Source organism: Microcebus murinus, chromosome 16 (genome assembly GCF_040939455.1).
Source record: "Microcebus murinus isolate Inina chromosome 16, M.murinus_Inina_mat1.0, whole genome shotgun sequence".
Classification (NCBI taxonomy): domain Eukaryota; kingdom Metazoa; phylum Chordata; class Mammalia; order Primates; family Cheirogaleidae; genus Microcebus; species Microcebus murinus.
In genome coordinates, this window is record NC_134119.1 from 64,146,542 (window position 1) to 64,161,385 (window position 14,844).

Genomic DNA, 14,844 nt, shown 5'->3' on the forward strand with positions numbered 1-14,844 from the left:
CATCCCCCAGCTTGTGGCCGAATCACTCCACCCTGCTTCTATGGCCTTCTCATACGTCCATCCGTATCATCGTATCATCGTAGCACCTTCTCTTCCCTCTGCCTCTTTCCTATAAGGATCCTGTGATTGCATTTAGGGCCCACCCAGATAACACGGGGTCGTCTCCTCATCTCCTGCCCCCGAAGCTCCAGATGCTTCATCGCATGAGAACAGCCTCTTTTGCCACGTAAGGTCACGTTCACAGGTTCCAGGGTTCAGACCTGGACATCTTTTGTGGGGAGGGGGGCATTATGCAGCCCACTGCAAGGTGAGGCATGGGAGATCGGCGGAGCAGGGAGGGGAGTTGAAGGGAAAGAGCATTTCAAGCAGAAAGCGAGGTCTGTGCACAGGCCAGGAGGCAGGAAAGCAGGTTCGACGCCAGCGTGGCCAGCGTGGCCAGCACAGCACTGGACAGTCAGCAGGGGGAGCACAGACGAGGGGAGGGACAGAGGGGACTGGGACTGAGCAGGGCCTTGTGGACCAAGGTGAGGACTTTGGCCATCACCCCACGTGAGGTGGGAGCCACAGAGGGCTCTAAGCAGAGGCTGGACGGGCCCTGACTCGGGTTCCCACGGGATCCCCAGCTGCCACATGGGAAGGGACCGTTGGGGGCAGAGTTGTGCTGTGAGGAAGGAGAAGAGCCAGGGGTCTCCAAGTCTGGGCCCGAGCAGCTCCAAGGACGGAGCTGCGTTCCTGAGGCAGGAAGGCTGCCGGCGGGGCAGGGTCGGAGGCGGGAACAGGACATGGTCCATGTGAGAGGCCAGTGAGCAGGGAGCTCGCCTGGACCCCAACGCACTCAGGCTCCGGCCGGGAAGTTGGCAACGAGTTGCAGGCTGTGGTTTTCACCCACCTCGTGGGGCCCCTCATCCTCTCCCCCAACTTCCCCTCATGCCCCGGTGGAGCCGGCTTTGTTTTGTTTCCCTCCCGTCACCCGTTTTATGATGGGGAAGGCTGGTTTTCCCCTAACCCAGCAGACACCTCTTCCCTCTGCGAGTCCCTGACCCTCCCACCTCGGGAAGCCCCGAGCGCGCCTCCTAGAATGTCCCGGCAGGACGGGGCCGCTGCCACCCATTCATCCAGCCAGATGGGCCCCGAAAGGGGAAGTGGGTCACCCACAGTCACCCGGCACGCGGTCAACTCAGGACCTCAGGGTCTTGTCTCCTCAATGCCCCACCACACCCCTGCAAGGCTTTCCACCCACGTTTCCTGCTCTTTCCACATTTCACACAAGAAACCTGGGGCTCTGAGACAGGACCACGCTCACCCAAGACACTCCACAGATGGGGGAGTGGGGATTTGAACCCAGGGCCCAACAGAACCATGTCCCTGTTGTAAGCTCAAAGAAAGCGAAGGGGGAACAGAACCTGGCCCTGCCCTCCCGGATCCAGTGGGAAGACAGACTCGTCCCCAGATAATAACACCCCGGCAGCGGCCAGGGCTGAGTCGGGGGAGCCCAGGAGGCTGTGGGAGATCAGAGGAGTCAGGGAGGGCTTCCTGGAGGAGGGGACAGCTCAGCTGAGATCTAGAGGGTGAATGGGAGTCACCGGGTGCAAATGGTCCAGGGAAAGGGAACAGTATGTGCAAAGGCCCCAGGTTAAGGAGGAGGCTAGGGGCTTCTAAATTTGACCATGTCCCTCCCCTGATTAAATGCTCCTGCAGCTGCCCTGGCAAACTCTTTAGCTTGGCATTCATTCATTCATTCATTCAGTAAAATCTGGAGTACACAGCCCATATCAGGCCCTGTGGGGACATTGCGGTGACCACAACAGCCCTACTGGAATGCACGACCCAGGCCTGGGAACCAGGGGGGACTCTTGAAGTAGGAGGCACCTACTCCAAGACCCGAAGGAGGAGTAGGAGAGATGCCGGGGAAGAGGCAGGGAAGGGTGTTTCAGGCAGAGGGAACAGCCTGTGCAAAAGCCTGAAGGTGAGTTCTGAGCACGACACCTTTGCAAAGCTGCTGGTTCAGCTGGAGCTCAGGAGAGGCCAGCCTTGTGGCCCGGGTGTGGACTCCTCCCAAGGCACTGGGAGCCATGGAAGAGGGGTGGCCAGGGGAGAGGCAGGGGCAGGCTCGTGCTTCAGAAAGACCCTGCTCACTGCCACGTGGAAGATAAATGCCGTGGAGCCACAGGACCACAGTTTCAGGGCAAGGTTGGGATTCGGACCCCGGTCCGCGCAGGTGGGTTCAGGGAGCCCTTCCCTGGTCATCGGGGGCTCGGCTCTCCCCTAGCCCTGGATGGCCGGCCCGACCCGCAGCAGCCGCTAGGTGGCGCCAGCACACCGCCAGCCAGGTCCTTGCCGGCGCAGGGGAGTCGGCCCGGAGCGGGGCAGACAGAGCCCTCCTGTCGTGCGGTCCTGGCTCGCAGGTGCCGGGCTCGGGAGAGCGCTGGCTGCGCTGCAGCGAGGTGCTCCGGTCTCTTCGGTCACGCTGGAACCTCGGACCCAGCGCCTTGGCACCCCCTTCGGGCTGGGGGACTCTTACGACTTCCTCGTCAGACCAGCAGGTTCTGTGTCTCCCCCATCTCTTCAAGGGGCTCCCCAGTTCCACCATCGGTGTGGAAGCTCGTCAGCTCCCCCAGGGGGCCTGGGAGCCCCTCAACACCCCCACCGGGTCTCCCGCAGCAGAGCCGCCCCTCCCCGCTTCCCCGCAGGCCGGGAGTCCAGAGCTTCCTACCTTCTCCAAGCGGAGAAGGGTTTGGGAAATCTTGTCTCCCTCATCAGACTCAAGACCCCCTCGTCGCCCTGTCAGGCCAGAGGGGAAGACTCCTCTGCCTTTGCGAAGGTTTCCGGGTCCTTCTTTACATCCATAGGAGGAAGCACACCCATTTTACCGAGAGGGAAACTGAGGCACAGAGAAGGGAAGCACCACGGCTCCGTCGAGCTGCGGATGCCACCCTCTCCGCCTTTTCCCCCTTCTCTGAACCTGTCCTCCCTGTCCTTGTGCCCTAGGTAACTCCCCTGGCACGGGGAGTAGGGGAATTTTGCCCCGCCAGCCTCTGCACCGCCCGCCTGCCCTTGTCGGCGCCAGCGGGGCGCGGGGTTAAAGTCCAGCGCCGGCTGGGGGCTGGAAGTGCATTGGGAGGGAGGAGTGGCGGCCCAGCCCAGAACGGGGACTCCCCGAGGTCAAGCTCTTAGGGCTGGAAGGATAGGGGCTGGGCAGGGCCCCATCCCTGCCCAGGGGGAGGCAAGCCCCGTGGCTTTGGACCAGGAATTTCACTGCCACTTCGAGACTCAGTTTCCCCAGCTGTCAGAAGTAGGGGGCGTGAATGTGAAAAGGCTCTGGAGTCAGAGAATTCAGAAGTTTGAAAGCTGGCTCCTGTACCCTGCTGCGTGAGACCTGGGGCCAGCACGTGTGTCTCTCCCAGCCAGCCTCAGTTTCCCCAGCTGTGAAATGGGGATACCTCACTGGGTGGTGGTGAAAAGCTCCATGAGTTGAGACAGTGGCTGACGGTCACTGGAGTCCGCATGGAAAGTGGCCTCCTAGATCTCTGGAATTTATCTTCTCCACCCCACCCTCCTAGACCCCCCTCCTGACCCGGGCCACCTGCTCCCTTACTGCACAGCTGCTCTCCCTGACTCTGAACTCTTTTGTCCCACCACAGCCAGAGGAGTCTTCCCAAAACCCAATCCCTGACCCCTGCTCAGCACCTGCCGTGGCTCCCCAGTGCCCTCGGGAGAAAGCCCAAGTGGGGCGCCACGACCCTCCTTTCTGGTTTTCTATTACATCCCTTGCCCAGCAACTTCAGACATTTGCCCACCTCCTTCAGGTCTCAGCTCAAACTTTGTCCCCCAGGGATGCTCCCCTGGTCTCCTCTTGGTCCCCCCTCTCCTGGCTCCCCCTGTCCCCCCGCCAGCCCCCACGACAGATAGAAGCAAAGGTGTATCTGGATGTCTCCACTCGCTGGGCTTGAGAGACCAGTGAAGACAGGGCCAGTGCTGTCCTGGTCACCCCTTTGTCCCCAGTGTCCAGCCGGGCAGGAGTGCCATGAATGTTTGCTGTCATTTTAATGTTGTTCGTCTGATTTATTTGGAAGCTCCACCTCCAAAATACCCCCTGAATCCAGCCACGGCTCCCATCTCAAATGCCCCCACCTTGGTCCAGCCACCATCACTGACAGCCTGGACCATGTGGTCACCTTCTCCATGTGTTCCCTGCCTGGGTCCTCACCCACCAAAGTCTGTTCCCCGCAGGCAGCCTGAGGGACCCTGTGAAAACCTAACTCAGATGGTGTCCCTTCCCTGCTCAGAACCCTCCATGGCTCCAGCTCCCCCTGAGTAAAAGCCAAAGCCCCTATAGTGGTTCACAAGAACCTAAACGATCTTCTTGCCACCTACATCTCCCCAGTGTCCCTTCCATCCTCCCCCTTGTTCATTCTGCTCCAGCCACACTGGCCTCAAACAGCTGGTACAGCCTACCTCAGGGCCTTTGCACCTGCTGTTCTCTCTGCCTGGAATCCCTTCCCCAGATGCCTGCATAGCTCCTCCCCTCCCTTCCAGTCTCGGCCCAAACATCACTCCCTGCAGGAGCCTCCCTTGACCGCTGGACTTAAACAGCCTCCACTCCCCTCCCCTCCCCTCAGTCCCCTGCCAGCTTTATTTTTCTCCTTAGCAAATACCTGACATTGGCTATTATTTCACTTGTCTTGTTAACTATCTCCCAGACTAGACTGGGACTCCCTGAGGGCAGGAACCTTATTTGTTCAATACCAGAGCAAAACCTGGGATTGAATGGATCGTATGTGTTTATTTCGAAGAGGTAAGAGGTTCACAAGTTCCAAAATTCTAACCGTACAAAAGGGCAGTGACAAATCGCCTACCCACCGTGACTCCCACCCTGTTCCTATCTCCCAGTTTCGGCTCCAGTTTCTTGTGTTTTGTTCCAGAGACAGTCTGCATGCTTGCAAGAAAGTACGGACATGCCCATCTTTGCCCTTCTCTCTTTAGGCAAACCGAATGGTCTTTCTGTTCTACATTTCCCCCCTAACAATAGATCTGAAAGATCATACCCCATTAGCACCAGAAAAGCCTCCTCATTTTTTTTCTTAAAGTATTTTAAATCTTCCCCCCCCCCCCCCCCCCCGCCCCAGCCTCCCAAGTAGCTGTGACTACAGGTGTGTGCCACCAGGCCCGGCTAATTTTTCTGTTTTATGAAGAGACAGGGGTCTCGCTTTTGCTCAGGCTGGTCTTGAACTCCCGGCCTCAAGCAATCTCCTGCTTTGGCCTCCCAGAGGGCTAGGATTACAGACGTGAGCCCCAGCCTTGATTCATTTTTTTTTTTTTTTAACAGCTGCATGCATGATGTCAACTTGTGGAGAGAGCTCTTGTCGCAATTGTTATTACATTTCGGGAGTGGTGTGGCTTGGTGGCCAAGACCTCAGTCCCGTCTCACAGACCTGGACTCACATCACAGCTCTGCAACCAGAACTCCCACGGGCTGCCGGTGGGAACGCAAACCAGAGAGGCCACTTTGGAAAACGGTTTGCCAATTTCCCGCAAGATTAAATATACACTTCCCATAGATCCCAGGAATTTTAGCCCTCGGTATTTTCCCAAGAGAAATGAAAACCTGTGTTCACACAAAAACCTGTAGTGCATTTTTTTTTGAAGGGGTAGGAGTCGTGAGGAGGGGTGTTCAATTGCCTTGTTTTTGTTGAGGCAAGAGTCTCCGTCTGTCACCCAGGGTAGAGTGCAGTGGCTTCACTGTAGCTCACTGCAACCTCCAATTCCTGGGCTCTAATCCATCCTCCTGCCTCCACCTCCCAGGTAGCTGGGACTACAGGTGCACACTGCAACACTCGGCTGGGGTTTTTTTTATTTTTATTTTTATTTTTGGTAGACACAGGGTCTCAGGCTAGTCTTGCCTCTTGCTCAGGTTAGTCTTGAACTCCTGAGCTCAAGCGATCCTTCCCCCTTGGCCTCCCAGAGTGCTGGGATTACAGGTGTAAGCCACCACACCTGGCCTGTAGCACATTTTTATAGCAGCTCTAATAGTAATTGCCAACAACTGTAAACAACCCAAATTGTCCTTCATCTGGTAGATGGATGAGTGAGCTATGGTCCACCCATGCAGTGGAATACTACTCAGCCATGAAAAAGAATAGCTACTGATACACACCACAACATGGATGAATCTTAGAAGCATTGTGTGGAGTAAAAGAAGCTACACTCAAAAACTACATTATGCTATTTATAAGACATTTTGGAAAAGTGGTAAAACTATAGGGACAGAAAAGAGATCTGTGGTTGCCAAGGCAGCATGGGGGGAGGACGTGACCCCCACAAGGGGCAACATGGGGGGCTTTGGGGTGGTGAGACTTCTCTGTACTTTGATTCTGGTGGTAGCTACACAACACTGTGTATGTGTCAAGGCTTATAGAACTGTATGCTGAGAAGAGTGTATTTTACTGCAGGCAAATTTGTTAATGATTTTTTTAAGGACTACATACTGTAAGATCCCATATATTTGTCATTTCAGACAAGCAAAATTATAGGGATAAGAAAACAGATGAGGGGGGGGCACAACAGCTCCTGACTGTAATCCTAGCACTTTGGGAGGCAAAAGCAGGAGGATTGCTTGAGGCCAGGAATTTGACACCAGCCTGGGTCTCAACACAGCGAGAGATCCTGTCTCTACAAAAAATAAGAAAATTAGCCAGGCCTGGTGGTACACACCTGTAATCCCGGCTACTCAGGATATAGAAGCAAGAGGATTGCTTGAGCCCAAGAGTTTGAAGGTGCAGTGAGCTATGATCAGGCCATTGCATTTCAGCCTGGGCGACAGAGCGAAACCCTGTCTCAAAAAAAAACAAAAACAAAAACAGGTCAGTGGCCACCAGGGACTGGGGGTGAAAGGAGGAATTGACTGCAAAGGGACACAGGGGAACTTTGGGGGGTGATGGAAATGCCCTATATCTTGATCGGAGTACGATTATGGCTGTACACGTGTATCCGAACTCAGCCAACGTACACACTTACGATGGGCGTATTTTATCATGTGTAAATTGTACCTCAATAAAGTTGCTCTTTGAATAATCTTCCTGCTCCCTGGAGGTGTGACCTTAGACAAATGCCCTAACCTCCCTGTGTCTCGGGCAAAGGAGGAGAGAGACGGGGAGGGGGAACAGTGCTCGCCGAGGGTGGGTGCTGAGGTCTCAGCTCTCAGTGCGGGTACACGGAGAAATGTTTGCAAACAAAACAGAAGGGCTTTATGAGCTTTCAGGGTGGAACTGGCGACAAGGACCTGAGCCGCTGACAACGGGCGCCTGTGTCTCAGGAGGGCAGGTCCTTGGCTGAGCGGCGTCTGGGCCCAGCCTGCCTCCCTTCGAAACCTCAGGCACTCCTTTGCTGACCTGGAAAAGTGAGCAGAGCCATCCCCAGGTCCCCAAAAGATGGCATCAGGGCACACAATTCAGAGCATTGTAAGGAGACTTTCAATAGTCAGATGGGCTTGACAGCCCCGTTCCACGAGGTCTCTGCTTGGTGGGGCAGTGCTGGGTACACGCGGCCCCAGGCCTGCCCTCACACGCTCACACATGGGTGAGACTGGCCTGTCCCCAGACAGTGACAACCCAGAACGGTTGGGGCTGGGGTCAGGGAGCCCAGAGGACACAGCCTGGGTACAGAAATCAGCGAGGGCTTCCTGGAGGAGGCTGAAGCCTGATGCATTTCTTGAGCACTTACTCTGTGCCCCACATTGCATCTCGGAGGAAGAGGCATGGTTTTGAGACTGAAGTGAAAGGGTTGTGTCTGGTAGGAGGGTGGTGGGGGGCAGAGGCCTTGGCTAAGAGGCAGGGAGGGGTGTGGGTGAGGTGGGGGGGTAGATAAGGCGGGAGGGAGGTGGTGCCTGGTCTAGGGCCGGGTAGCGGGGGGAGGGTGCAGGTGCAGGTTGGGGTCCAAGGGAGGAGCCTGGACTTTCTCCCACTGACAGCCCAGGAGGGAGCAGTTTCCTCAGGATCCGTCCATTTGAGCAGGGAGGAGGCTGGGAAGGCCCACGGGGAGCCCGTGGGAATGAGAAAGGTCTAGAAGAGCCGCACGGGGGAGTGACAGGGGGTGATGAGATCTGGGCCCTGACTCCTTTCTCTTCTCAGTTCCTACTCCGAGCTAGGAGGGCTTGGCCGGTGCAGCTTCCTGGTTTCTAAGAGCCTAAGACAGTGAGTGAGTCTTAGGTTTGACAAGGATGCATTGTTATCATCCTTTCGTTTCTCAGACTTTCTGATCTGATCATTTTTAATTTCTTAAATTCTATTCGTCTTTGCTCCTGAAGTTGTGTAATTACAGATTTCTTCAGTCCTTTGATCCTTTGATTCTAGGATTCATTCATTCAGTAAATACTTATCAGACCTCTGTTCCGTTCTAGATATCAAGGATACAGAGAGAACAAAAATATGAGAATCTCGCCTTCAGAAAAACCACGTTTACTGAGCGCTCGTTACATATCAGGCTCCATGCCAGGTGCATACATGGACATCACCTCCCTGGTGCATTACAGACTTCTATTATCCCTGTTATTCAAATGAGGAAACTGAGACACAGGGTTCTGGACTCCCTTGCTCCCTAAAAGTCTGGGATTCTTTCTTTATTTATTTTTCTCTTTCTTTCTTTCTTTCTTTCTTTCTTTCTTTCTTTCTTTCTTTCTTTCTTTCTTTCTTTCTTTCTTTTCTCTCTTTCTCTCTCTCTCTTTCTCTCTCTCTCTCTCTTTCTCTCTCTCTCTCTCTCTCTTTCTCTCTCTCTCTTCCTCTCTCTTTCTCTCTTCCTCTCTTCCTCTCTTCCACTCTTCCTCTCTTTCTCTCTTCCTCTTTTCCTCTCTTTCTCTCTTTCTCTCTTTCTTTCTCACTCTGTTGCCCAGGCTAGAGTACCGTGGTGTCAGCCTAGCTCACAGCAACCTCAAACTCCTGGGCTCAAGCAATCCTCCTGCCTCAGTCTCCTAAGTACCTGGGCCTACAGGCATGTGCCACCATGCCCGGCTAATTTTTTCTATATATTTTTAGTTGTCCACCTAATTTGTTTCTATTTTTAGAAGGGACGGGGTCTCGCTCTTGCTCTGGCTGGTCTCAAACTCCTGAGCTCAAACGATCCTCCCACCTCGGCCTCCCAGAATGCTAGGATTACAGGCGTGAGCCACTGTGCCTGGCCTCTAGAATTCATTGCGCCTAAGATTCTAGGATTCTGGAATTCTCTGTTCTTAAGACTCCCACATGCTTGGATTCAAGTAGACAGTGGATGTAGGAAAAGGTGCTCAATCTGGTTATTGATCCAGGAAATGCAAATTAGAACCACCATGAGATTCCAATACACACAGACACACGGACACAGAGACATACACACACACATATCAGGATGACTCATATTTAAAAATCTGGTAGATCCAGTGTCTGCAAAGACACAGGTCAAGGAGTACTCACAGCAGACATTGGAAGTAGGAGTGAAAATTGGCACAACCACATGGGAAAACTGTTTGGCCATATCTTCTCCAGCTAGACACCCTAGGACCTAACAATTCCACTCTTGGATAATGCTGGAAAATGCGCGCTCATGGGCACCAGGAGATGAAGGCAGCCTTGGTCAAGAGAGTCAGACACTGGAAACCACTCACATGCCCACCAACAAAGAATGGAGTAATAAACTGTGGTATATCCACGCAAACGAATACTACACGGCAATGAAAAATGAACCCACTTCAACAGGTACAAGAATATGACTGAACCTCATAGACATAAAATTGAGGCAAAGAAGCCAGATACAAGAGGTTGTACTACAAAACTCCCTTATTGAAAATCCAAGGCCAGGCGCAGTGGCTCACGCCTGTAATCCTAGCACTCTGGGAGGCCGAGGCAGGTGGATTGATCTAGGTCAGGAGTTCAATACCAGCCTGAGCAAGAGCGAGGCCCCGTCTCTACTATAAATAGAAAGAAATTAATTGGCCAACTAATATATATAGAAAAAATTAGCCGGGCATGGTGGTGCATGCCTGTAGTCCCAGCTACTTGGGAGGCTGAGACAGGAGGATCGCTTGAGCCCTGGAGTTTGAGCTAGGCTGACGCCACAGCACTCACTCTAGCCTGGGTGACAAAGCGAGACTCTGTCTCAAAAAAAAAGAAAATCCAAGTGCAGTGGCTCAAGCCTGTAATCCCACCACTTGGGAGGCTGAGGTGGGAAGATCCCTTGAGACCAGGAATTCAAGGCTGCAGTGAGCTATGATCTTGCCACCTCACCCCAGCTTGGATGACAGAGCGAGAACCTGTCTCTAAAAAAAAGATTAAAAATGTTCAAAATGGTAGTGATCATAGGGAGTAAAAGTATAAAGAAAAGCAAGGAAATTATACCATAAAAGTCAGAATACAGGTTACCTGGGGGTCGGAAGGGAGTTGAGATTCGGAAGAGGCGTGAAGGGGTTTCTGAGGAAGTGGCAACACTCTTTCTTAACCTGTTTTCTTTACAATAGTTTGTGAAATTGAAGATTATATTTTAATTCATGCAATTCCCCAATATTAATATTAATATTTCTTAATTTTAAAGGCTTTTAAAAATCCCACAATTCCAAATCTCTCTGTTCCTCAGATGACTTGGCTCGACAGGGGACAAAAATTTCTGAGCCCCTGCATGGAGGCCGGAGGACGCGGCAGGGGCCCATGAGAAGAGAATTTGGGATCTGAAACACATAACACAATTTGACTTTCCCAGAAGTGGGCAGACGGGCTGTGACTCTGTGTGACCGCAGAGGGCCGGAGGGACCAATTCAGGGGTGATTTCAGGGATGATGTTCAAAGCGGAGGCCACAAGCCAAGCCCCCACCCCCACCTCCTGCAGATGGTGACAATGGTGAGAGCCCATCTAGCCCATTTCTCCCCAGCCGGCCACAGCCAGCCACTCCCCGAGGGCAAATCCACCTCAGCAACACCCAGGCCAGCCTCATACTTTCCGGATGTGAAAACCAAGCCTGCCAGGGGGTTGCTTGGCTGCGAGGCTCCCGTGCCAGGATTTGCTCCCGGCCCACAGCCAGCTGATTCCATGGGGATGAGGCAGGGGACACAGGCCAGCCCCGTCCCCAATATTGTGGGAACATCTTGGAAGATGGGGGTGGCCCTGACTGGGGCAGCAGTTGAGAACAAGGGAGGTGAGTCCATGGCCCCCCGGCTCAAATGAGGAAGGGCCTACTGTGACCTTGGCTTTCTCAGGAGCCTGAGGGACTTTTGTGTCTGTATTTTTAGGCCCTAGTGGCCACAGGAGAGGTTGTGGCCTTGGGCGGGGGAGGCACCGACTTCCAGGGAAAAGGCTGGAGTTTCAGGAAAGGTACTGTCCCTTCCTCCTGCACAGGCTCCACGCTCTGCTATGCTGGGGTGGGCTGGGGAAGGGGGGCTCCCAGCTCAACGGGAGAGGCTTGCCCCCACTCAGGGAGTGGCTAGGCTGATGGGGGAGGCATGGTTACCCAACTCAAGGCTCAAGGAGCAACCACTAATGTGACAAACGAAGCAGACTCCAGCTTGTTCCTAGAATTCATAGTTCCTAGTCCAATGTCGGGGACAAAGCTTAACCTCGTTCTCACAGCGCTCACAGCTGGATGGAGGATTCAAGCTTTAGGACTCAAGGGGGTGAGCTCCAGTCTGGTGGAGGAGGCAGGCCCCAGACGCCCTCAGAGGGCGACAGTCTGATGGCAGAGGCATGCCTGCGATCTGCAGGAGGCTCTAGTCTAGTCTCATACTCATCCAAGTGTCCCCAGGCAGGGCGCAGGGCAGGCAAAACTGCCCCCCTCGATCGAGAACCACTGTCCTAGACAGACGAGGGAGGCATGCGCCCCATCTTCAGGGAACTCCTAGTCTAATGGGAGGCCCGTCCCAGCCACTCATCCAGGGGGAGTTCCAAGTCTGAGAGGGGAGGCATCGCACACCGTTAGAGATCTAATCCGTGGAGAAGCCGCCCTGTCATTCTCAGGGAGATCCTGACCTGGTGGCCGAGGAAGAATTCGATGCAAACCCAGGAGGAGCTCCTACCCTGATGGGGAACACGGCCACACCTTGGGGGCCTCCGGTCTGATGGCAGAGGCCTTCCTCGCCCTAGGGCGTGATAGTCTGAAGAGTGAGGCACTGCCCTCCCCTGCCAGCGCCTCCTTTCTTGGGCCTCCTCCGTCCCCTCTGGCAGGCGGAATGAGCTGGGCAAGGGGCTTCCCCTCCCCGTCTTCGTGGTGAATCCTGGAATCAGGGAACTTCTACAGGAGGACACCACGGTTCCCCAGCCCTGGGACTTCCCTTTACTTGTCAGCCCAAGTCCAGGGCCTCACTGGGACTCAGACATGCCAGCCCTGCAGATCCGAGCTCACCTATCACCCGGCCCCAAGACACCACCTGGTTATTTCCTGTCCCCAGGGCACCAGGCCCTGGGGGAGCTTTCCACGCCTGGCCTAGCCAATGTCCTACCCTGGGAGGGAGGAGTCCACCCTCAGAGGGCAAGGCCCTGCCCGAGGGAGCCACACAGCCGGTCAGCCTGACCCCAAGCCCTTGCTCCCTAGGGATGAGGGTGAGGATGACGAAGGCAGCCTTCACTCTGCCAGGCAACTGCACCAAAGGCTTTGTTGCCAGCTCACTGAATTTTCTCAGCCATCACGTTATTCTCAAGGTCACCTTCTGTGCCTGGAGGGGGAAACTGAGGCCCAGAGAAGATGAGAACGTGGCAGAGCCCATAGTCACAGTCTGTTTGTGTGACTCCAAAGTCTGTTGCCACAGGGCGGGTCTTCCAGAAAGCAGATGCTTGTAACGGAGTCGGGGGTGCAAAATGTTTCTGGGAGCAACAGCTCAGAAAGGAAGCGGGGGGCAGGGGGGGCAGAGGTGGCTGCGGTGCCGGCGCCACAGCAGAGCCCACAGTGGGCGAATCGGCCAGACCCTCCGGCCCCGGCTGGCCCAGTCACTGGCAGGAGGCTGCCCAGGAAGACCAGTCCCGCTGGGGAGCTGAGGGGGACCCCGAAGGAGCCTGGTGCCGGGGGCCATCAGCTCTCTGCACGCCTGCCAGCGGGGCCACAAGTCCCTTCTTGAAAGGGGGCCTGAGCCGCGTGCGTGTCTCTGTGCATTATTCATACTCCACATGAATAACAGCATGTAAAAATAACACCTCCCGTTTACCCAGAACTCAACCCGTGCCAGGCCTGCGCCGACGCGTGCTAATCCGCTTGGCTTGACTCTCACGACAACCCCATGAGGCAATGCACTGCTTTCACCCCCATTTTACAGGTGAGGAAATGGGTGGCTCAGAGAGGCTAAATCACCTGCTCAGGGTCACACAGCTGGTAAGTGGCAGAGCAGGGATTCCAACCCAAACAATGAGACCGTGGACACTAAGGCCCACTGTGACACCGTCCAACTGTCCGTGTCACCCCACTGGGACCCCTCCTGCCTTCCTTCATACGCCCCACCTTCCCAGACCCCCACCCACCCACCCAGGGCAGATGCCGATCTCCACATCCCCACCCCAGCACCCCTGGCTAAGCGAGGTGAGGGCTGGGGGCGAGGGTGCCCAGTCTCCCAGCCCTGCCAAGGGAGGATGTCGCAATTCTCTGACTCAGCGTCGTGCGTGCAGACCCAGGAGAGGGAGAAAGGGGAAGATTAAGTCTTGGCCTAGACCCCAAATAGGCGGATTCTGCTCCATGCCAAGAGTCCCAACAGCTGCCAAGGCCCCAGGGTGGGGAGGAACAAGGAGGTGCAGGCCATGCTCCAGGAAGCTGGCCTGCATTCACCCCTGGGGGTGGGGTGGGGCGGCCGCAAGGAGCAGAGCCCTGTGCAGGCTCGGTGGACTTCCAGCCCTGAGTCCAGACAGGAGGCTGCCTGACCTTGGGCAGGTCCCTCCCATTCTGGCTCAGAAACTCTGTTTTCCTCTGTCTGCAGAATTTACTTGCTCTCCCTGACCTCCCTGGAGGCTCTAGTGATTGCTCCTCCTCGAGAGACCCTTATGTCTAACTCGATTCTCTGCTGCTAAGAAGTGACCGTCTCTCCACCTCCTGGACCCCCACCCTGGACCAGGAGGCAGCAGAGGGGTGCTGCAGACTGTGGGTCCTGCTAATCTCCGAGGCTGCCCTTGGGCACATGACTTTCCCTCTCTATGCCTCAGTTTCCCCATGTAAACCATGCCTTCCCTGGAATTAGAAGTCTAGGATTATGGCTGGAAGGGCACACCTGTGGTCTCTGGAACTAATGACCACCCCTCCCAGGTCAGCAGGGTGCTGGGGTCACAGAGACCTGGCTTAAAATCTCAACTTCCCCCAGTTCCCTGCTGTGTCACCCGGGCAATGACTTCACTTCTCTGTGCCTGTTTCTTCCTCCACAAAATGAGAAGTTGAGTGGACTTCTCCTCACCAGGTGTTGAGAGGACTAAGTGGGCCAGTTATTAGTGGTAGCTCAGCCCAGAGTGAATGGCCCCATCTTGTCTCCTCTGAGGGTGGGACAGGGTGACAAGGAAGCCCTGGCCTGATGGGTAGGGTAAGGGTTAAAGCTGGTAGCGTGGAGATAGGAATGGACATCATTCATTCAATCCACACACTGGTCTCATTTAATCTGCTCAGTAATCCTGGGAGGCAGGAGCTATTATCACCCACAATCATAGAATCACAGCAAAGGCACAGAGAAGGAAAGCCACCTGCCCAAGGTCACACAGCTAGGCTCAACCGTTATGTTTCTAAGCCCAGCATGTCTCTGAGCCCAGTATGTTGGATCCTATTGTCCCCAATGAAATGGGTCCTGCTATTATTTGACGATGATAATAATAATAACAATAATAATAGCAGTCACATTGCATTGAGCAGTGTGTATATATAAGCGTTATGGT

General features: G+C 54.7%; 1 protein-coding gene across 2 annotated transcripts in view; it reads left to right on the forward strand.

Moving 5' to 3' along the window:
- Nucleotides 1-14,844, forward strand: part of BCAM (basal cell adhesion molecule (Lutheran blood group)) — a 366,430-nt gene that overhangs the window by 291,898 nt on the left and 59,688 nt on the right. The window lies entirely within an intron of this gene.